The following is a 25,357-nucleotide window of genomic DNA, read 5'->3' as shown; positions in this document are numbered from 1 at the left end:
ACACAAAATAGCATATTGGAACAAAATCCTGTCAGGGTGAACACAATATATTAAAACAAATGTACACTACAGGAAAGTAGCAGTTTAGGTGTTAATAAATGGTTTAAAGGAAGTATTAAGAACGAGTATACAAGCCTCTCTACTTAACTGGAGAAATAACTCAGTAACTGCATTAAGGAACTACGCTGTTGGGCATGAGCAAAACATCATCAAGCACAGGGAAACAAAGAAGCCCCAGATCCCTGTGGGTATGTCAAAGGTGAAAAGGTGTTATAATTGCCAGAAGGAAGGTCATTTTGCAAGAGATTGTAGATCAAGAAGTAGACCAAATTCATATAAACCCCCTAGACAAAGATATGAGCAAAGTTATGACACACCAAATTGTAATCAGGGATCACATAGGAAGGAGTTTGGGCCGCACCTGTAACATGCAATCAGGAAAGGTGATCATTAGGACTGATAGTAAGCCTGAGGTTACAGTTAATGAAATGGGAGGTCAGTTCCTTGCAGGCACAAGGACGGCCAGGTAGACGTTGAAATTTATTTGTAAATGTTCTTTTCCCCATCTCTGACGTTCATCGGCAGGACCCAAATATCACATAGCTATTTGGTCCTTGCAGAAGTCTACCAAACCCCAGTATGACCTACCAGCATCGATGTATCCTGGCCAGATACAGAGTGTAGGTATGGAAATGCTGGTGGGAGAGACTATGCAAGGATACCATTGGACATGTAGATGTGACAGCCTGATGGTGAACGGAAGATCTGACAATGTTTTTTTTTTCCTCTCTCCTGAAAAAAAATGTTTGAAAAATGTTTTTTTCTGTTGTTGTTTATTGTTGATTTATGTGATGCATATATATATGAACGGTTCTCTCTCTCTTGTTGTTTTTTTTCTCTATCTCTCTTCTTTCTCATGTTCTCATAACGTTACAGATGGTATGTCACACATTAGTTGGACAAATGGTAATGGAAGATTTATTCTCCTTACAGAAAGAGCGCTGAGCTAGAAGAAATATTGTATCACCAGAATGTTTAGAAGACTGAGAGACAGCACCTTTGAGATGACAGCAGAACAAGAAGAACAACAAGACTAGAGAACTAATTATCGTAACAAGTTTCTCTCCCCCTCAAACTGTTTTTTCTGTACCCCCATTACAAATTTCTCCTTTTCTCCTCCTGTAAGATGGACTTGCCCCAAGAGACTGTGATATGGATTTTCCTGTTGACCATGATGTTGACCAGAGCAGTCTGTTTCGGTGAGAGTACCAGTGAGGTCGAGAAAGGATCCAGAATGGGTTTCTGATGACTGAGACGGAGGTGTAAATTTCCAATAACAACACAACCACCGAGCAAAGGCGAGTACCGGAAAACGATCCAGCAGCCATGTTATTTATAGACATTGTGAAGGATTGTTAGCTGAAAAGAACTGTATCTGTAGACACTGTGACAGTAGAGTTGAGGATGGGTGCATCAAGAAATGTCAGTCCAGTTTTAACATTAACATGGACCGGCATCCATTGGGTGACTATCACTCATTAGTGGGTAAGGTGTTAAACCAAACAGACTGTTGGGTATGCTCTCAAGTACCTCAAGGCCATAGCAAATCAGGATTAGTACCATTCCCTTTAACTATAGGAGAGGTACTTGAGTTAAGTGGTGGGAGACCGGTGGACAAGAGGTTTAATATCTCCTGTCCTCCTAGTTTGAAGCTCCACCAATATCATGTGGATAGATCCCTAGTATGTTTTAACATTTCCAATCCCCGAAAGCCGGGAAATTGGGAAGTGTCATGGAATAACCAAACCATGACCTTTTCATAAAGAGCCGATAGAATGCCTACAGATACAGAACTTATACGCCACATAGCCGGTAGTGGAAAATATTTCCGATATAGGTATACCCTAGGAAGTAGGACCATGAGAGTTGGAGAGGTATCACCAGGATAATGTGCACATATCATACAATCGGATACGTGTACCAGACAGATGGGAGAATTAGGGTTAGGAGAGTCCACATGGAAAATGTGTAACATGGTAATGACATATTCAGTCCCATATGTTCTCCCCGATGATGCATATTTCATATGCGGGAGAAAGGCGTATGAGCGGCTTGCCCCAAACTCAGAAGGATTATGTTATATTGAAAAAGTACCGCCTGAAGTAATGACTGTATCGCATAACAAAATTGATTTGACTTACGACCCAACCATTGAAACCACGCTGTGATAAAAGGTGATTCCACGACCTGTTTCTTTCACCCGTTTCTCCTTTGTTTTCCTCCAAGGTACAAGGACTCGCTTGGAAGAAGAATTTGACAACCTTTTACACAGACAACTGATGGACTATGCCATAGACCCCCCATATCCCTAGTACCTTTAATTTTACGCTAGCCCAACACTTTTTGTAAGTCTATGGACATTGAAAAAGCTTTTTGCACACCGTTATAGCAAAAGCATCGGGAGACTACAGTCAACATGTACATCGAGACAAGACAAGACACAAGACAAGACCTCAATCGGCAAATGTATATTAAACTCACATAGTTTATCACTGCATTTACCATAATTGTTCTTTATCTTCATCTCTACAACCTTCAGGTAATAACACACATAGTCGATAGGGAATATAGGCACAGATATCAGCACTCACATATTCCCCCATTCATGTATCATCAACTAAAATGTGCTCCCCCATTTTGTTGCAACCAAAAGCCGAAAAGAGCTCGGTAAAGTTTGACAGCCCATCCACAGACCCTTAATACGGGATAAGAAGGAATTCAAATGTATACTTCGCAATACCTCGAAGCTTGATTTAAAACACGTACGGCACGATGATACATGACCCCCCAAACATGGTTTCATACACACATGCTTCTGCTATCTCACTAGGTCATACCCTTTTCCTACCTTCTTCTCTCCTCCCTTACCCAATCATAGAAATGTATTTACATATGACATATATTTTTCTCTTTTTGAAATGTTTTAGGAAGTGGCAGTTATTGGTGACTGCCAAAGGGTGGACTGTCAAAGTCAGAAAAATATCACGCTGCACGTTGCCATATATGCACTTCATGCGTGTGCACGCTGCATATTTAATCAAAATAATGTATTTTATAAGTTAATATTCCCCTGAGTTCAACAGGTATCAGTGGGTCTCAAGATGGCTCTTTGACCTTAGAGATTCCCCAAACAATAGCTTTCATGTTGGGAGGGCTTCACATGTTCTTATGCATAGTTAAGCACAGGAATAGTAATTGAAGATTAATTGTATTCCGAATAAATTACACCTAAGAATAGTCAGTTTCTGTCCCGCAGACGGAATACAATAGCCTTTAATTACACTAAGCTTTGAGACTCAATAGAGGGCCAACACCTGTGTTTACGAATGGGGCTGGTTTTGTCTCCAGAAGAATGATTGCTGAGATGTCATTGTCTCAACTGAAAGTGGACATTGAGAATACCAAACAAAACCCAGAGACAGGGTTTGTTTTGTATTCGCCAAACAATAGCTTTCCACAAGACAGGAATGTGTTAGTCATCACACAACAACCAAGATCACATGCTCAGCTCACTGATACAGCTAGCCCACATGCTGTGAAAGACACACACTTCCTGTGGTTGACACACCCCCACAGCTGGAATGCAGGTATGATATTTCCACTGGAAATCACAGGGCTCACTGACTCACTCAGAACCAAGCAAGCATCCAGAAGCATGGCTTGCTTATCACCAGGCTCCAAGCGAAAGGCTAAGTATTGTATACTCATGGCTTAATGGCATAGAATAGTTTAAATATGTGTTTGTGGTAAAGTAGTTGTGAAATGATTGACATAGAATAGTTAGTTTGGAGATACAAATGGCTTAAGGTTAATGATGCTTGTGCAGTTGTGTGATTGTTGGGTGTTTGGGATGATTCCCTATGAAATCTGTAATGAATTGGAACAGTAGACAATCTGTAGCATAGCATCTCTGGTATACATTTATGGATGGTGATTTATAACAGATTATAGTAGTTTTACATGATACATCTTGCTGAAGGTTAGAAGTCAAAACATACTTCCTTCTGTTACTGTAGTCATGTGCTTGTAGCAATAGCAGGCTGATACTTGTGGGTACCTGGTTATTGAGATACTGTGTTGGCTTGAAATTGTGAAAGGTGAGTTAGGTGGTTTGGAATTGTAAAATCAGCACACATGCATTGTGTTGAGGCTTGGACATTTTGGAATATAGTGGAGTCTTGTGTCTTCTGCTATGTGATTGTGGTGTAGCAGAGAGTGCCATGTGTTTGGACTTGCAAATCTAAAATGGCTGCTAGCATTCCCTTTTAAATCATATGCTACAGACTTTGGAATCATGGGAGTTTTTCCCAAAATGGAGTCTAGCTTCTGTCCCATGCGGTATTGTAGGGACCATTGTGTTGTTGCTGGGTGTTGTGTATATAGGGACAGCCAGCCTGGGTGAGCTCAATTTTTCTCTCCACAAAGGGTCTCAGCATTGACTAACTGCGCAGCGATTGTTTCTCACATGTGTAAATTCTCTGCAGACATATTGTCTCTTATTTAATGTTATAAGCCATTCTCTCTCTCCTTCCCCCCCCTTAAATGTAATTGTATCTGTATTGTATTTTATGTGTAGTTATCCGGTTAGGTATTTTATGTTATCTTGGTAGTGTATAACTTGTATTGTATTATTCTTTTGCAATTGAACGTTCATTCATTTCCTTAAAAGGCGTTAGACCCTTAGACCGGTATTTTAGTGTTTATTATATTGCTAAGAGGTTCTCTGAGCGTCACCTACGCTCATACAGCTTTTAGACTAACAAGGTTACAGTGTTGCATTTACACTGCACAAGGGTTTACAGTATAAGTACATTGTATAAGGTATAGTTATTAAAGTTTAATTCTGTAAGTGTCTGCGACGCCTGTGCTCACACCCTGTGCACAGCGTCTGCTACACTAAGGGCGTACCCTTGCGGTACCTTTTGCGCCAATTGCGTACTGTGTCTCTTAACCTTTTAAAGTGTTTTAAATAGGATAAACATATAGGCTTTGTCAGCCCCCTAGCTTAAAGCTCCACCAGTACCATGTAGATAGGTCACTGTTGTGCTTTAACGTGTACAATTTCCGGAAACCAGGAAATTGGGAAGTGACATGGAATAACCAGACAATGACCTTTTCACATAGAGCTGATAAAATACCTAATGACTCCGAACTTGTACGTAAGATAGCCAGAAGTGGGAAGTACTTTCGGTATAGGTATACACGTGGGATCAAAACCATGTGGGCTGGAAAAGTGTTGCAAGGGTATTGTGCCCACATCATCCAGCCCGATACTTGTACTGAGCAAATGAGAGAACTGGGGACCGGTTTCTTTATAAGGAAAATATGTGATCTAGTTCTGTTGCATTTTGTCCCTTATGTTCTTCCAGATGATGCCTACTTCATATGTGGAAGGAAAGCTTACTCCGAGCTCTGAAGGGTTGTGTTATTTTGGCAGAGTACTACCAGAGGTTATAACCATAGCACACGACAAAATGAAAGACATTCATCGCAACGCTCAGACTCCTTATACTCATACCCATTATGAACACCTCATCAAGAGACACCTCATTGATCCATGAATCCACCGGGATTCAGTTCCTTCTCGCATTAGATATCACCCATACTGCCAGAGGAACTATGAATTATAATTACATCCATGCGCTCGCGAACTTGATAGATAATATCACCGAGATGTATGATGACACCTTCAGGTATACGGGTAGGGAGCTACAAGCCTACAAGAAGGGGCTGGTCCAGCACAAGATGGTCCTGAAATATGTAATGGCTGTGACAGGTGGGTACTGTGTTACTCTGGCAACTCAATATGGTGTGAAGTGCTGTACGTATATTACGAATAGCACTGAAGACCCAACGGAGATCATCGATCAAAAGATGGACGAGATCTTGCAGTTAAGGTGGGAGTTCAGAAGGAAGCACATCCTTACCTTGACGGCTGTGGGTAATGAAATGACCGACTGGACCTCGGTTCTCTGGGTTAGGAGAGTGGGCGCAAAATGTAATTTGCGAGTGTGGGAAAGTTTCTCCTTTGTATCCTGGGTGTCGTCATAATTATTGGTCTGATATTCAGATGTGTTCGAATTTTGACGCAGCGCAAACACAGGACAAATTTGATGAGTCTAAGGAGCGAGGGCGTTGTAACAGCGGCAGATTTGATTTATGACCCAACCGTAGAAACACTGTTATGATAAGGATTGCAAATTAATTTCATGGCCTGTTTCTTTCACCATTTTTTTTTCTGTTTTCCCCTGTACCCAGAAACATCCAACCGGAAAAGACATCAACAATACCCAAAATTTGTGTAAATGTATTTTTGTGTCTTACCCTCATCTCTGTAATCTTCAGTTAATGGCACACATAGTCGATACCTGTTATCCACATATAGCACACACATACATTTTCCCTCCATGTATCATCAGATAAATGTGCTCCCCATTTGTTGGTATAAGAAGCCGGAAAGGTGAGGGCTAATGGCCCTTGCCCGAAAAAAGCTCGGTAGTGTTTGTTTGCCCATGTACAGACCCTTAATACGGGATGAGAAGGATTTAATGTATACTTCGCAATACCTCAAAGCTTCCTTAGACCATATACGGCACGATGATACATGCCCCTCAGACATTAATTCATACATACATGCTTTTTCCTATCCCACTAGGCTATACATTTCCCACGTACAACTCTCCCCCGGACACCCGAACTTTGTATATAATGTATATGTAATATTTTCAGTTTTATTAGTTATACGATGCAGTTAATTATTGACTGCCAAAGGGTGGACTGTAGAAATCGAAAATATTAGACCCACACGCATCACGTGCAAACACCACACGCCTCCGTGCGTGTGCTTGTTCTGCCGTGCGTGCGCGCGCATACTCGCACGTTACGTATATTGGCTCACGAAGTACTGCGTATTAGCGCGTGGTATGAGTAAATACAGTAGCATACGCATTCGCATGGAAAAGCCACAAAGACATATCTGATATTTAATCCACATAGTGCATAATTTACACATAGCCTACACGCACCACACCAGCAAGTTACATTTACTTTGGAGTTATAACAATAGAGGGATTCAACTTTACAGGATATGAAGGGACAGAATTAGGTTAGGAGGTGGTGTTTGGTATCCAGTTGTACAGTATTTCAAGGGCAATATTCCAATGGCAGTTTGCAGAAAGTAGCACGCTCCTGTGCATAGCTATGCACAGGAATATATTATTAATATCACACTGTATGTACTGTACTCTTGATATTCGGCGGGAACCCAGTGGAAGACATCTGCAAGTACACCTGGACTAAGCATTGCCCACCTGTTCAAACCAACCTATGACCCCTCATGTACTGACCAGCTCTTTGACCTATGAAAGAAGAGATTACAGTTTCCTTTGTTTCATGCTTTGGACCATTGTATAAAACCAAGCCTCCTGGCTGGCCTCAGTCTATTCTCTGAAGGTCATCTATCCAGACTGACTGAGGACCAGAACCGGGTTGCGCAGGCGAACAAACGTATGTATCCATTTGTTGTAGCTTTTCTCTTGTGTTATTGTATTTCTGTTGTACCCCCCTTTTTAAGTAAATATTTGTTGCTGGGTTGGACCACAACATTACATATACAATTGGTGTCGCATTTCCTTTCCTGTTAGGGGTTATAAAGTATATTCCGCCGCACGTGTAGCTACTTTGTGCTTACAGCGTGACGGTGTGCTGACGCAACGTGTACGCATTTCATAGGGGTTTCACACACACGCTTAGAGGGTTGCAGCAGCCTGAACATTTCTGTATTTAAGGTATTGCTTTTTCTTCCTGTAAGTTAAAGAATTTAACAAAATTGACTAAGGTGCTAATTAAGTCACCTGTGGCCAAGCATGGATACATTTAAAACCAGGACCATTGGGATGCCTTGAGGACCACGTTTGGGAACCTCTGGTTTATGGCTTCCAAACTGTGCTATACATGGCAGGAAAAAGGAAAGGTGTATGTGGACAAATCTGTTGGTCTCAGTGTGCGCGACTTAGGCGCATGATTGCATCTGACATCAACAGAGTTTAACTCAGAATCAGGCCCTTTGGGGGCACTTCAATTTTCAGCGATGTGCAGCTGCACAAATACCTGAGAAATCTGGAACCCCAACAAAGCACTTTTTCTTGCGTAACTGTATGGGATGCACGGGAAAATGTTCATTGCCATGATGTGCCACATTCCGATTGTTTCTCTGGAACTTTGCTGTCACTACCAGTAATTCAACTGCCCCGCTTATGTATTGTTCAGGGATACATTAATTTGTACCTCACCTCTAGAAACACTGAATGCCCCTGCACAACAGGGGACCCTGGACAGTGTGCTGCATCAGACATCAGTGTATCTGGACTGCAGCTTTGCTAACCAGGAGCAGGTAAGGGACGGGGGTGGCCGGGCAGGAGGAGTCTCTCAGCATAGCAGTGTAGGATTGCATCAGCATAAGTTCACAATAGTACATGATCAACTCAATACAGATTCAATGGCTCTGACATCTCCACACCCCCTTCTGGATGCTAGTCACCATCAGAAGCAATGTCTCTGTTAACTGAACACATACATAAAGGCAGATTACAGGTGCTGTTAATTAGCCTAGATTCTGACTGACAACTGACTGGGGCAAAGCCTGGACTGGAACCTTCAGTCCTGCTGCTGGTGCTGTACACCTAGGAAAACCTGATATTCCACATTAACTTCATGTGGAACTATGTTGTCCCTGCCACACTATTTATATATATATATATATATATATATATATATATGGGGTATTCCATGAGAAAGTGGACTTGACCATTGTTATATTTCAGAATCATTATCAAGGTTCAGTTTTTAATTATTTTGCAAATAAATACCTCAAATTTAGGGGACGTGGCCTGACCAGGAAGCTGAGAGGACGCTCATGCTGAGAGCTGCTGCTCGCCCAATATTAAAAATCTGATTCCCCCCCCCCCCCCCCTAATATTGTTGCCCATCACCTGTCTTTCAACATCTCTCCCTTCAGTAACCCATGCTGACCGCGGTGGTCTGTGTCGCGGAGCCGGTGGACAGAGTGATCTGTCTCTGCGGGTTGCGGCCTTCCTGATTTGGGGAGCAGAGAAGACCCGGACATTGCTTTTGGCTGACCCTGGACAGTGGAGCCCCGGGGTCGCGATCACAGAGGAGCGGACGGATGGACCTGTAGCGCCGGGAAACAAGCAACTCACCGGTGCTGGCTTCTCCCCCTTTTCGCTCGTCACCGCTGATACTGGAGGAGGGAGCGCTGCAGTGACCGCCGGGTGCACACGCTTGCTGAGATGCGACGGCCATCTTGGCTGGGACTTGCTAACGGTGAGCTGCCTTTAATGTGTTAAGCGGCTGTTAGCTGGATACTGGGGGGGGGGGGGGGGGCGCTGCCCCAGTGATATTACACCCGCTGTGTAGTGCTGGAGGCTGCTTTTATCCTCGGGGTGGTCCTTCAACGCTGCAGCCCTTACAGTGCTAGACCCTGAGAGGCTGCTCTAGAAAACTAATACTGGTCCCACTGGCCTCTGATTGGAAACAATTGTCCCTGGCCTCGTGGACGCTGCCCTGCTTGCCTGCTCCGGCTTCTCTCTTATGGAGGCCATTCTAGGTGTGTCAGCGGCCTTTCCAGTGGCATCCCTGATGCCCCCAACAGCCCTTTTGGGGTCCATGTAAGGAGGGACTCGCTGCCTCCAACCTGAGATCGACTGCCCTGTTACTGCATCCCGGAGCTGCACCCTTCCTACTGCCCGTGTGCCCCCTGGCATAAACACCTGGCCAGACTGCTGGTGACACTAGATGACGCAGTGATTACTGGTCTGTCTGTCTCCTATTATACAGTCTTTTTCCTATGGCCCGCATTGTGTACCTTACCTCCTATTGTAAGACTTGTGGTTTTTTTATTTTTCTCTACCAGTGTACCGCTTTGGAACGCTACTGATGTTACTCTTCTATGATATGCATCCTGGTTCCCCTTTCTGTTGCAGTGCTACCTGTGTTCCCCTCCCCTCCCTGCTCCTACAGTGTAATTCGCATCTCTCCTCTAACCAATTTCCACTATGTCACAGAAAAATAAGAGAGGCCAGCCGGACCCTATAAACATTTTTGGAAGCAAAGCCGAAACCACACAAACGCAGGGATCTCTCCTGGAATCGCCTTCTTCCCCACAAATACAGGCTGTGATGACCAGCTTATTTTAATCAAGAACTTTCCAAAGTAGTCTCAGAATTTAAATCGGAGATCACCTCTTTGGGCTCCAGAATTGACGATTTAGAAACTAAAACTGATGGCCTCTGTAGCTCGCAGCAGCACATGGACTCGGAACTTACTCGGCTCCATGACAAGCTTGAATACTTAAGGAGAAGCAGAAAGATCAGGAAATCGCTCCATGCGTAATACTCTTCGAATTCGCAACTTTGCAGAATCTGTGTCTGGTTCTTCTCTACAGTCATTTCTTAAAGACTTCTGTCAGCACCTGGTGCCGGACCTTTCTGCTGCTGACTGCCTCTGTGACAGCGCTCACAGATCTTTAAGAGGCAAACCCTTGGCATCTCAACCACCCAGAGATGTTATAGTAAGCCAACACTACTACAAATCCAAGGAACAAATTTTGTTCTCCACTCGAGATTCTTCCACTATATCCTTCAAGGCATGCAATTGCAAATATTCCAAGACTTGGCTCCTTCTACTATTCGGAGGGACCTTCAGCTTATTACGAGGATTCTTCATCAGCATAATATTCGCTATAGATGGGGATTCCAATTTCTCCTCCAGGTCTTTGCCAATAATGCCATGTATCCAGTAAAGATTTTAGCTCAAGGTCAAGACTTGCTTGCCAAACTGGATTTGCTTCCGGTCTCTCCTCATACCTCGTCCTCTCCTAATCCTCAGCGTTCGAGACCTCTGACGACTGAATGAACAGAGTGAGTCATCAACAATCGAGAGATGCAGATCCTCCTTGATTTTGTCTGGTCACTTTCCATGCCTCTGTCCTTATTCACTGCAGCCCATGGACATTGCCCTACTTCTGATTCTGTGTTTTGGTTATGGCTCTTAACCGGTAGAACACATCATATGCTTTTCTAGCCCCGAGCGACCCCTCACTATATAAATCTGGCATAGGGAGTCCCTTACCCTAACTTCTTCTCTTAAACAACTTAACATCTGTGACTCCTGGCGATTTTGTCACTCCTCAGCCCGTGATTACACCCCCTACTCGGCCCCCCACCAGCAATACTCATGTATTGATATGTTACACGTTTCTCAGTCTATTACCTTGACTCTCACAGATGCTGGTATCACCTATTTTACGTAGACCGATCACGTGGGTGTTTTTATCTTATTAGATTTTCTTCAGGGTCAACCATCGTCTACCAAATGGCAACTAGACGGCACGTTATTATTACATCCCTCAAGCGTAAATGAACTCAAAACAGCTCTCAAGCACTATTTTGAAGAAAATGATACCATTGATGTTGCTCCTGGAATCGTATGGGAAGCCCACAAAGCTGTCCTCCGAGGCTACATAATGGTTAAAACCTCTATTATGCAAAAAAAGACAATGCAAGAGGTCTCATCTTTTGAAACTCAAATTTCCGCCTTATTAGCCTAAACTCAATTCTACAGCTGCACTTCTTGCTCGGATTGATAATCTCAAAGGTCAGTTGAATACTCTCCTCTCCTGTCGCGCTGCTACTACTTTGCAGAAGTTATGCCAAAGGTTCTATGACAAGTCTGATAAAATTGACTCCTTGCTAGCTAATAAGCTATGGCGTAAGCAGGCGCTCGCTTCTATTGATAAGCTCTATTCTACTAAACTAAAAGGCTTCACGTACGATTCCAGAGTGATGGTCGAAGAATTTAGTGACTTTTATAATTCCTTGTACAACCTCCCGATACCCTCGGCTTCTACGCATGAATCTGAAGTGGTTCAGGTATATCTATCCAATTCACCCCTATCTTGTATAACGGATAGCCAATTGTCTGCACTGAATGCAGACATCACGCAAGAGGAGACAATTGCAGCCATAAAGTCCATGCGACCCTCCGCTGCCCGGGACCTGACGGTTTTATGGCTCAATACTACAAAACATTTGCTTCTGAACTGGCTCCTCGCCTCATCTCTCTATTTAACGAATTTTGAATGGTGCATCTTTTGCACCCGCTTCATTGCAAGCAGATATAGTGGTAATCCCAAACCCGACAGAGATCCCTCGAAATGCGCTAACTACAGACCAATCTCCTTACTCAACGTAGACCTCAAAATGTATGCCAAGATCTTAGCGATGCATCTAGCCACTAATCTCCCTCACCTCATTCATTCGGACCTGTCAGGTCCGGGTGTTTTTGTGAATCCGTTAACCCGGGACCAACCACAGGTGTAGGTGCTGGGGTATGAAGAAAGCAGGGAGGACGAAGAAAGTTCCGTTCTATATATTTATTGAAATTAACAATTCCAGTAAAGAGTTAAATGACAAGTTTGTTAATCATCATATCATACTGAAGTATTGCAGGAATGGCAGAAATAATATGCAGGATAAATCTCAAAGACAAATAAAAGAAATGTTCATGGTACTGTATGCAAAAACAAGCTGATGAATAAATGTTGAATTGTCCAAATATAAACAAGCTTTGATGCTGAACTGCAGAATGTGATTAACTGGATAATGCAGACATGAAGAAATAACTGTAAGGATTTGCAATGGAGTTTTGAGAGTTAACTGAGAGACTGTGAAGAATTATCCTTGTTATAACAACATAGCAAATATAAAGTACTGAATTGGGTTACTTGCGGGTTCCGGAGATCACTGTGAAACTATAGTAGATGACAAGGTGATGAATGGGTTAAATGCAGAGTTGAACAAACGAACAGCTGAGGGAAATGGAATCCTCCAAACTTTGTATGGTAGACAGACAAGGTAACCTCATGCAAGACTCTGGGAATTCAACTGTTTCCAGTAGGTGTGCAATTAACTGACAGCACAGCAGAGAGCCGGTGGATCTTTCAGCAGTGAAGGCTGCAGACGGACCTCTGGGAACGGAGGCGATATCTGGACCACGGGAATCACACAGGAATGCACGGAGAGAGCTCAGAGCTAGAGCACAGCGTTGATACAACAAAGCACTGGCCCAGAGTAACATGATCCCAGCCTACTTAAAGGCAGCACAAGCACGGGATTGGCTTACACCTGCCCACAGGTGTTTTCACAAGTGCTCTGTATTACCTATTTGGTCTCCAACATGGCCACCTCCTATACAGCAGACACACCACAGTGCCTTAGGCCATTTGGTCCCCGCACTCCCAGTTCCCAGACTCTGCATTACCTGTGCCACTGATCACGCCGCGTCCCCACACGGGCGCACAGCACCGCGAGCAACCGCACTGGCAACGGATGAATCCCAGAACCCGCAGAGGTGAGAAACCGGTTCGTGACAGGACCAGGTGGGCTTTATCCCATGTCGCAAGGCGTGTGACAACATTAGGAAAGCCATAGACATTATTCACTCTATTCACAAGCAGAAACTCCACTCTCTAATTCTTGTGCTGGATCCTGAGAAGGCATTCGACTGCATTTCATGGTCCTTTGCCTTTCAGGTCCTTTACAGGATGGGTTTAGCTGGTAAATTTTTCCAAGGTATTCAGGCACTATACCACTCCCCTTTAGCCACGGTTTTAGTTAATCGCTTCACCTCTTCCCCCTTTGGGATCGCTAATAGCACAAGGCAGGGTTTCCCGCTCTCCCCCTTAATATTTTCCCTAGTTATAGAACCCCTAGCTGCGAGAATACAAGCCATTGTTGGTGTGCGCATAGGTCCAACTCTATGCAGATGATATCCTGATATCCCTGTGACAACTGACTCGATCTTTGCAACCCCTTTTAGCTGAAATAGACCTCTATTCCAAATTTTCCGTTATAAAATTAATACTGATACAACTTAATTGCCTGATTTCTATGTTCCTGAATCAACCAAACTAGTTCTGGAAGCTTCCTTCCTGTTTAATTGGCACAAACGCAAAATTTAGTACAAAGGTATTTATTTAACCCATTGGTATCATCAACTCTTTCAGGCCAATTTTCCCAGAGTACTGGACGAGATCAAATTGGATCTACTCACATGGTCCTCTCAATTATATCATGGATAGGACGCATAAATTCGGTAAAGATGAATGTGCTCCCTAGGCTCCTCTATCTCTTCCAAACTCTTCCAATCTTCATACCCTCTTATGTGTTCAAATTTTTAAGATTTCAATCCTCTTGTTTTATTTGGGCTAATAAGCACCCCAGCATCCGCTTACAACTGCTACAGTGGACTACTCATGATGGAGGACTGGGTATCCCTAACTTTAGATGTTACAATATCGCAGCACAATTGGAACACTGTGGGCAATGGTGTTGTCCTGAGGTACGGAAGGTCTGGACTGATATTGAGGCTGCTGAACTGGGGCTCTCTTCAGTTTCCTCCCTATTATGGATTCCGAGGTCAAGCCGACCCAAAGGTGTAGCCCCCCCACCCGATTATCTCTCGCTCCTTAGCTTTTTGGGACTCTGAAAATAAAAAATATGGCTTAACCCCCACCCCATCTCCAATTGTGCCTCTTCTACATATCCCTGCTTTTCCTCTAGGTATGCAAAAACGTCATTCCTCCTGTGGAAGAACAGAGGCATATTGTATCTCAAAGATATTTCCACAAGTACAAATTTTCCACAGTTCACTAAAATTCAGAAGGCTAAATCTATTCCCTCCAAAAATGTATTTTAATTCCTCCAAAGTAGACATTTTCATTCTACAGTGCACCCTGTTCTTACCAAAAGGCCCCTGACTACTTTTGAAGTATTGTGCCATAGACGTTCTTCCACTAGAGATTTGATCTCTCTTATATACACATTGCTCACTGACGACCCTTTACCCATGTGTACGTCCTATGAGATGGCTTGGGAATCTGATCTTAATACTTCTTTAACTGAGGACAAATGGGCGGAAATCTGGGACAATGCTGCCTCTAGTTCCATATGTGTTAAGATTAAAGAGAATACTTATAAACTACTCTACAGATGGTACTATGGGCCTAATTCAGACCTGATCGCTAGCAAGCGATTTTTGTACTGCTGCGATCAGATAGTCACTGCCTATAGGGGGAGTGTATTTTAGCTGTGCAAGTGTGTGCGAACGCATGTGTAGCAGAGCTGTACAAACAGATTATGTGCAGTCTCTGCGCAGCCCAGGACTTACTCAGCCGCTGCAATCACATCAGCCTGTCTGGGACCGGAATTGACGTCAGGAACCCTCCCTGCAAACGCATGGACCCGCCTGCGTTTTTCCAGACACTCACTGAAAATGGTCAGTTGACACATACAAACGCCTTCTTCCTGTCAATCTCCTTGCGATAGCCCGTGTGGAATTTTTGTGACAAATTTGTTGTGTAAATCAAACACAGGTCCTGTGCGGTTTTTACACCTGCCTTTGACTGCATGCGCAGTTTGGACCTGATCGCCCGTTGTGCGAAAACGCACAGCAGCGATCAGGTCTGAATTACTCCCAATCTCCCTTCTAGGCTTTGCAAAATTTTTCCCGGTTCTTCCGATAGGTGCTGGAGGGGTTGCGATGCTGAGGGGTCATTCATACACATTTGGTGGTCATGCCCTAAAACAGCCACTCTATGGAAAGAAGTTATCACCTACATAGCAACTCTACTACAAATCCCTATTCCGCATGATCATAAGTTCTTTCTCTTGCCACTATTTGTCCCAACTTTATCTAAACAACAAAACAAACTGATGCGACATCTGGTCTCTGCAACCACCTGCCAAATTGCTATGGACTGGAAACGTGAGGTTGACCCTTCCTTCCACTCTATATTGGCACGCATTTGGAATGTACTGTATATCACATGGACTATATGACGAGCATCATTCCTTCAAAAAATTAAACTCCATATGGTCCCCATGGATGTCTCTTCAGCAAATTGCCTCCTCATTTGCTCCCTGATGCGTCGCCCTGTTGTCAGGCTAATATAGTTTTAATTTTCTTTTTTTTTCATCGAGGATCCACCCTTCCTCTCTTTTCCCCTTTCTCTTTCTCTGTTCCTGTTTTCTTGCTCTTTATTCTTACTCCTATTACTTTGCTAATGTTTTGGCTTTTTTCTTCTTCTTTTCTTTCTTGTCTATGTTAAATTGTTAAAACGGATCGCATTTTATATTCTGTCTGAATTGTCTTACGTGAACTTGTACACTTGTTTTAATTTTATGGGATTTTGGCAGATTGTATTACTATGCTGTTTTATGATCCCTTAATAAACAAATAAAAAAAACAACCCCCAAATGTAATATTCCATGAAAAAAATAAACATTTTGCACCACCATTTATTGTCTTAATTCATGGTAGAAGTGTATGTGTTGGTAGCTGCCTACTGAAGAAGTTTTGGCCCTCATTCCGAGTTGTTCGCTCGGTATTTTTCATCGCATCGCAGTGAAAATCCGCTTAGTACGCATGCGCAATGTTCGCACTGCGACTGCGCCAAGTAACTTTACTATGAAGATAGTATTTTTACTCACGGCTTTTTCTTCGCTCCGGCGATCGTAATGTGATTGACAGGAAATGGGTGTTACTGGGCGGAAACACGGCGTTTCAGGGGCGTGTGGCTGAAAACGCTACCGTTTCCGGAAAAAACGCAGGAGTGGCCGGAGAAACGGTGGGAGTGCCTGGGCGAACGCTGGGTGTGTTTGTGACGTCAACCAGGAACGACAAGCACTGAAATGATCGCACAGGCAGAGTAAGTATGGAGCTACTCTGAAACTGCTAAGTAGTTAGTAATCGCAATATTGCGAATACATCGGTCGCAATTTTAAGAAGCTAAGATTCACTCCCAGTAGGCGGCGGCTTAGCGTGTGTAACTCTGCTAAGTTCGCCTTGCGACCGATCAACTCGGAATGAGGGCCCTTGTTTCCATAGTTGACACCATTACATATACATCAGCTGTTTATGTTCTACAAGTTATTAATGAGTCTTGATGCTATTCAAAGTGTTTACTTCAAGATTCATCTAAGAATTTGTTTGAAAAGATAAGTTTATGTATAGTATTTAACTTGCAAAAACAGAGTGATTTATTTGTCCCACCCGTGACAAAAAACATATAGAAGTTTTTGTAGGGAGATGACAGTTTTGAGGTCAGGAGTACAGGTGGGTAGAAGTAAGTATTTGCTTAAGTTCATTACATCTAAAAATCATTTACTGAATTATATAGATGCATTATTGGGATTTTAACCTTTTTTAAACTGTCCCTCACGTGACAAACTGTACACCCAAGTTTGAGATCAACAGTTTTAGAAACTCCAAAGGCTAAATGTATTGTCATGAAAGGAATTTGCCTTTAAATTTATTAATTCCTGCAAGTTTAAACTAAAATAAAACCATAGTTAATTGAATATCTGTTACGCACACCAGTGCTAACAGGAGTATACCGGTGTATCAACAGAGAGGGAAGCGAAGCAAACGAACTCACAGACAGTATAACATAACATACACAGGAGGTGATGGAATAACTAATAAACACAAAGTGAACGGAGAAGCCCAAAGGCTCAGGAATTGGGTGTCTCCCTAGTGTCAGGAATGCTCAGATGGAATAGAGCGGACAATGAAGCGATGTGTAGTGATGTCACATGTGGAGCACCTGAAATGATGTTGCTAAGAGCAACAGAAAAAACCCCAAAGGGTTACCAACGGGTGTGGGAATAAACTCCTTGGTCAGAGATAGAAATATAGACACAAGGAGAGTATCCACAATCCTAACCCCCACTTGCAGGGCACAGGTTCAGCTTACTGCCACTAAACTGACACCTGGACGCCCTGCACAGTGAGGGAGGATTAAGCAAGCAGGTCTGAGAGTACAGCCGCAAACCTGCTGGGTTCACAGAATAGCAAAAGAACCCCAGCAGGTCAAACAACTGACTCCAGTCTTACTGCTAGGTCCGGATTGGCAGAATGAAGTACCGAATCCCAAGGCCTATTCGCAGTAAGCAACAAGTAAATACGAAGTCACACAGTACTAGCTAACTCTCTGGAACTGACTAACAAACAAAGATTCAGCAGCATTTGCCTAGCCTGAGAGGATGGTTTATATAGCAGGTGCTGTCCACGCCCCACTCAGACCTCACAGACTGTGAGCACAAAACCAGCTCCGGATTCCCTGCCGTGCACAGAGCCTGTAACCACTACACAGTAAAAACCCGGACCGGAGTATCAGCTGCGCTCAGGTTACTTCGCTAACACTTGCCTCCCGGTTGCCATGGCGACGTGGCAGCACAGAGCAGGAGATCCTAACAGTACCCCCCCTCTGACGAGGGGTCAAAGTACCCCTACCACCGGGTTTATCGGGGAACTGCGAGAAGAAAGAGCGTATCAGTCTGGGGGCATGAAGATCACAACTGCGCACCCACGACCGCTCCTCCGGGCCATACCCCTTCCAGTGCACCAAAAATGACAGCCGACCCCGAACCATCTTGGAGTCAAGAACCCTTTCAACCACAAACTCCCTCTGACCCCGTATCAGAAGAGGGGAAGGTCTTCCACTGGAAGGATTACTAACCGCCAGTTTTAAAAGGGAACAATGAAATGTTTTATTGATACCCAATGAACGGGGCAGATCTAACTGAAATGCCACCGGATTTATAACCCTGGTGATCTTATAAGGGCCGATGAACCGGGGGCCTAACTTATGAGATGGCTGTCTCAACTTCAAATTCTTGGTGGACAACCAGACGAAGTCTCCTAATTTGAAGCTGCAGGGTCTTCTCTGCTTATCAAAAACCCTTTTGGTCACTAATGACACAGACACAAGGGCTTTCTTCACTTTCCTCCAAATACCCCTAAGGACCGAAACAACAGAGGAACCACCAGGCGTGGAATCCAGGGGGTCAAAAGAATTGGCCTTAGGATGATGCCCATACACACAAAGGAAGGGAGAGATCCCTGTAGCAGAGTGAGCCGCGTTGTTATAGGCAAACTCCGCCATGGACAGATGAGCAACCCAGTCAGTATGACACTTGGAGACATAACACCTGAGGAACTGCTCCAAGGACTGGTTCACCCTCTCAGTCTGCCCATTAGACTGTGGATGGTAGCCTGACGACAAGCTCACAGAAATCTGGAGATCAGAACAAAATGCCCTCCAGAATTTGGCAACAAACTGGGATCCACGGTCAGAGACCACATCAAGTGGCAACCCGTGGAGGCGCACAACATGCTGCATAAATAACTCAGACAGGCGTCTGGCCGATGGCAACCCAACCAGTGGAACGAAATGCGCCATCTTCGAAAACCTGTCAACGACAACCCAAATGGCTGTCATCCCCGAGGATTTGGGCAAGTCCACCACAAAATCCATGGAAATGTGGGTCCATGGCTTAGACGGAATAGAGAGTGGATGTAATGGGCCGACAGGAACCCCTCTAGGAGTTTTATTTCGGGCACAAACGTCACATGCCCGAACCCACTGATCCACATCCCTAGCCACCGAGGGCCACCACACCGCCCTAGACAGCAACTCCCGAGTTCTGGCAATACCCGGATGCCCTGCCGACCTCTTGGCATGGAATTCCAGGAACACTCGCTGTCTTAACCTAGGAGGCACAAACAAGAGACCTACCGGAAGGTCTGGAGGAGACTGCTCCTGTGCTCTAAGGACTAATGACAAGAGGTCCTGGGTAATGCCCACTTTAATACATGATGGGGACACAATGGGCAATGGCTCCTCGGTGGTCTCTTGAACTGGAGCAAAACTCAGCGAGAGCGCATCAGCCTTGATGTTTTTTGACCCAGGGCGATATGTTATCAAAAAATTAAAGCGAGCAAAAAACAAAGCCCATCGTGCCTGCCTGGCATTGAGCCGCTTCGCTGACTCTAAATATGCCAGATTCTTATGGTCGGTGAGAATTGAGACCACAAACTTAGCCCCCTCAAGCCAGTGTCTCCACTCCCCGAGTGCATCCTTTATAGCCAACAATTCCTGGTTACCCACATCATAATTCATCTCGGCAGACGAAAATTTACGGGAAAAGTAAGCACAGGGATGAAGGCAATTATCAGACACCCCCATCTGAGAGAGCACTGCCCCAATACCTATCTCAGAGGCATCCACTTCTACCACAAAAGGACGCTCTGGATCTGGGTGTCGCAGCACCTTGGCCGAGACAAATGCCCTTTTGAGACGGGCAAAGGCCGCTTTGGCCTCACAAGACCAGTGAGCAACATCCGCCCCTTTCTTAGTGAGTGCCACCAAGGGGGCCACTATAGACGAAAATCCAGCGATAAACAGTCTATAAAAATTCGCAAAGCCCAGAAAACGCTGAAGCGCCTTCAAACTAGTGGGCTGCACCCAATCCAGGACTGCCTGTACCTTAGAACCCTCCATTTGGAAACCTTCTGAGGAGATAATATACCCTAGAAATGCGATTTGCTGGACTTCAAACTCGCACTTCTCCAGCTTCGCCCCAAGCTGGTGGTCTCTGAGTTTCTGGAGGACTAAGCGTACATGCTTCCGATGTTCCTCCAGGGAATGAGAGAAGATTAGGATGTCATCTAGATAAACAACTAAGAATCTATCCAAATATTCCCTGAGCACATCGTTCATGAATTCCTGGAAGACTGCCGGGGCATTAGAGAGCCCAAAAGGCATCACCAAATATTCATAATGCCCTGAGTGGGTATTAAAGGCAGTCTTCCATTCATCCCCCTCTCTTATTCGGATTAGATTGTAAGCACCGCGTAGGTCAATCTTAGAAAAAATGGTGGCAGTACGAAGCTGGTCAAACAAAACCGAAATGAGAGGCAGTGGGTACGAGTTTTTAATCGTGATACGGTTCAATTCCCTGAAGTCGATGCAGGGTCGCAACGAACCGTCCTTTTTACCCACGAAAAAGAACCCCGACCCAACTGGGGACTGTGAGGGTCTGATAAATCCCTTAGCCAAGTTCTCCTGAATCGAAAAAAAGGATAATAGTAACTTGCGCCCAAAAACAGCAGCTCGAGTTCCAACCCTAAGAGCACCACTCCTTATCACAGTCACCAAAACAGAAAAATGGGATGCGCTTGGGAATCATCCTAAGTTCTCCTGAATGTACTCTGCCATAGCCTGAGTCTCAGGACGTGACAGTGAGTACAACCTGCTCTTGGGAAGCTTAGCATCCGGCAACAAATCAATGGCACAGTCATAGGGGCGATGGGGAGGTAGTACCTCCGCAACTTTTTTGGAGAACACATCCGCAAAATCTGCATAACATCCTGGCAATCCTGGCAAACTTAGCTGCGAGAGCCTGACTGGAAGGCTCAAGCAACTCCTGAAACAATCACTACCCCAACTAAGAATCTCCCCAGAGACCCAGTCAAATTGAGGGTTATGGGCCCTTAACCAGGGTAACCCCAAAACCAATGGGGCAAAAGAACAGACAGTCACATAAAAAGACAATTTTTCAGAGTGTGTGGCTCCAATAAACAAAGGAATTTGGCTGGTGCAGGAGGTAATTTTACCCTGGGACAATGGTTCCCCGTTTAACCCACAGATATCAATCTCTGATGCCAAAGGTACTGAGGGAACAGAGTGTTCCAGGGCGAATTGACGGTCCATGAAAACCCCATCGGCCCCACTGTCAACAAAGGCCTCAGTCTTGACAGTTTGACCGAGGATCTCCAAAGTCACCGGAATGAGAAAAGTCTTTTTGGGAAATTCTGACTTCTGGCCTGACAGGATATTTCCCATCACCCTCAGGCCCTGAAGTTTTCCGGTTTTTCTGGGCATGATACTACAACATGACCTTTATTCCCACAGTACAAACACAAACCCTGCTGTCTCCTCCGCGTCTTCTCACGCGAGGAGAGGCGGGTAGCCCCAATCTGCATAGGCTCCTCGGAATATTCCTCAGAGTCTGAGGTTCCCTTGGGAAAAAAGGAAACTGCGGTCTCCCTTTCAAGCCTACGCTCTCTCAGCCGTCTATCCACCCGGATGGATAACTGCATGAGCTGATCTAAGCTATCAGGCGAGGGATATTGTACCAGTTGGTCCTTTATCTGGTCAGAAAGGCCCCTTCGGTACTGGTTTCTCAGGGCTGGGTCATTCCACTGGGTATCATGAGCCAACCTCCGAAACTCCGTACTATAAACCTCAGCTGGCCGTCGCCCTTACTTAAGAACCGTAATCTGAGCCTCGGCTGAAGCCATCTTGTCAGGGTCATCATACAAAATGCCCAGTGCCGTAAAAAAAGCATCAACACTTTTAAGCGACGGACAGTCAGGCTGTAACACATATGCCCAGACCTGTGGGTCTCCTTGTAGCAAGGAAATCACCATGCCCACCCGCTGAATCTCCGACCCAGAAGACTGGGGCCTAAGCCTGAAATATAGCTTACAGCTCTCCTTGAAACAAAAGAACTGCGAGTGATCTCCAGAAAAACAATCCGGGAGATTTACTTTCGGCTCCTTAACCCCTGACCTTGCCGCTGCTGCTGCGGGAGCTCCGCTAGCGGCCTGCGGGGTGTTCATTTTAATGGACATCTCATTAAATTGTCGAGTCAGGACCTGCACCTGATCGACCACCTGTTGCAAAGTATTTTGAGGGGTATGCTCCATATTCCCACAAATTTTCAACAGGAGTAGGGCTGCTGAATATGTTACGCACACCAGTGCTAACAGGAGTATACCGGTGTATCAACAGAGAGGGAAGCGAAGCAAACGAACTCACAGACAGTATAACATAACATACACAGGAGGAGATGGAATAACTAATAAACACAAAGTGAACGGAGAAGCCCAAAGGCTCAGGAATTGGGTGTCTCCCTAGTGTCAGGAATGCTCAGATGGAATAGAGCGGACAATGAAGCGATGTGTAGTGATTTCACATGTGGAGCACCTGAAATGATGTTGCTAAGAGCAACAGAAAAAACCCCAAAGGGTTACCAACGGGTGTGGGAATAAACTCCTTGGTCAGAAATAGAAATATAGACACAAGGAGAGTATCCACAATCCTAACCCCCACTTGCAGGGCACAGGTTCAGCTTACTGCCACTAAACTGACACCTGGACGCCCTGCACAGTGAGGGAGGATTAAGCAAGCAGGTGTGAGAGTACAGCCGCAAACCTGCTGGGTTCACAGAATAGCAAAAGAACCCCAGCAGGTCAAACAACTGACTCCAGTCTTACTGCTAGGTCCGGATTGGCAGAATGAAGTACCGAATCCCAAGGCCTATTCGCAGTAAGCAACAAGTAAATACAAAGTCACACAGTACTAGCTAACTCTCTGGAACTGACTAACAAACAAAGATTCAGCAGCATTTGCCTAGCCTGAGAGGATGGTTTATATAGCAGGTGCTGTCCACGCCCCACTCAGACCTCACAGACTGTGAGCACAAAACCAGCTCCGGATTCCCTGCCATGCACAGAGCCTGTAACCACTACACAGTAAAAACCCGGACCGGAGTATCAGCTGCGCTCAGGTTACTTCGCTAACACTTGCCTCCCGGTTGCCATGGCGACGTGGCAGCACAGAGCAGGAGATCCTAACAATATCAGTGTTAGCAAACATAAAACGTAATTGTCGATTGCTCCTCATAGTTAGACTGTCAAGATTGGTGTTTGAATGTATGGAATGTAATATGGGTGTGAAGTGTGTACTAGGGGTAATATGGGGAGGGGGCTGTGTATAATGGAATGTAATATGGAGGTGCTGTGTGCACTGAGGGGCAGTATGGGGAGTGCACTGTGTATAATGAAAGTATTATGGGGGGTGCTGGGTATACTAAATGGTATTATGGGGGGATTGTCCATACTGAGTGGTATTATAGGGGGTGCTGTGCATACTTAGTGGTATTATAAAGGGTGCAGTGTGTACTAAGGGGTGATCAGGGACAAAACTACTATATAGTGGGCCCTGGGAGCTTCTGGACTTGCAACGGACCATTCCACTTGGTCGCTGGGTGCTTCCTCAGTGGCTGTATCTCTTCATTCCTTACTCCTTCTCTACTAATTGGACTTATTCGCCTCTAGTGATAATTGTTTTGGCGAGGAGTCCACAGCACAGCAAAGGAGCATTCTCTCCCTTAAAGGGACAGCTATAGAACCTCTCATGGTTTCCAGTGTCCCCCCTGGAAGAAAAAGAAAATGGGATATTTGTTCTTACCTGTAAAATCATTTTCTCTGATTTTTTGAAGGAATTATTAATGATGCTCGTCATATAGTCCATGTGCGTGCCAATATAGAGTGGAAGGAAGAGTCAACCTCACGTTTCCAGTCCATAGCAATTTGGCAGGTGGTCGCAGAGACCAGATGTCGCATCAGTTGAGGGGCACTGAACGCCCTACCTTACACCCCTGGCTGGCTAGGGGGTTATTCTATGGAACATATAGAAATCCAGGTCTGCCCAACACTGTTCGGTGGTTGGTTTCTTAGCACCTGGTTTTCTCCTCCTACTCCCTGTCCTTGGGCTTTGTTAGTATTAACTGGCAGTTCCAGAAACATCTTTCAGAAATACTGCTCACTACAGATATACTGGCATTGCATAGAGCTCTTGTGAAGATGACGGTTCAGTAAAAGTAATGTTTTTAAAGGTTGTTGGGGAAAATTGAAAACTGTTCAAAACAAATTTAAATTTATATTAATTTTGTAAATGTTGATCAGATTCTTGCAGTGTTACCTACACTAGTTCTTAAAAAAGTGAGAAACAGTTTTATGAGTTTCCTGCTATAACAGATGTGTTTAAACAGGGTTATAGTGGAATGTAAAAACAAAAAAAATCTGTACCCAAAACAATAATATTTGTAAGATTAACACCCACGACACACAGTTGTCCCACCCGTGACTAAATAAAACATCACTATTTTGCCTAAAACTAATACGTTCCTTCTTGTTTTTTGTAACATATTCTACACCAAGTTCTTATTTAACAATGGGTAAATTATACATTTTATCCCACATGTACATTCACAGAGACTGTATTTAATTGCTCGCTATATGAGAAGGTACAGTATGTCCATTTTCTGTCCCACAAGTTTGAAAATCAATAACGCCAAGCCTAGAGATGCAAATAAAGAATTACCATACACATGTTATAATACCATGCACACTGTATATATGCTACCGTAATAATGTAAATATACTTCATAATATGAGAGAATGAGCCTATTTTGATAATAAAATCTTAGTGCAAATGTCCCACCTGTGACTACGGAATGCCCTATATCTATCTATATATATCTATATATATATATATATATATATATATATAAAGAGAGAGAGAGAG

At 44.4% G+C, this 25,357-nt stretch overlaps 1 protein-coding gene across 2 annotated transcripts in view; it reads right to left on the bottom strand.

Annotated features, from left to right (window-relative positions):
* The window catches only part of AFG1L (AFG1 like ATPase), a 402,277-nt gene that overhangs the window by 167,729 nt on the left and 209,191 nt on the right, over positions 1 to 25,357 (bottom strand). The gene's annotated exons all lie outside the window — the stretch shown is intronic.

Source organism: Pseudophryne corroboree, chromosome 4 (genome assembly GCF_028390025.1).
Source record: "Pseudophryne corroboree isolate aPseCor3 chromosome 4, aPseCor3.hap2, whole genome shotgun sequence".
Taxonomy (NCBI): Eukaryota; Metazoa; Chordata; class Amphibia; order Anura; family Myobatrachidae; genus Pseudophryne; species Pseudophryne corroboree.
Note: the sequence above shows the minus strand (reverse complement) of the source record. Positions and strands in the feature narration are given on the sequence as shown.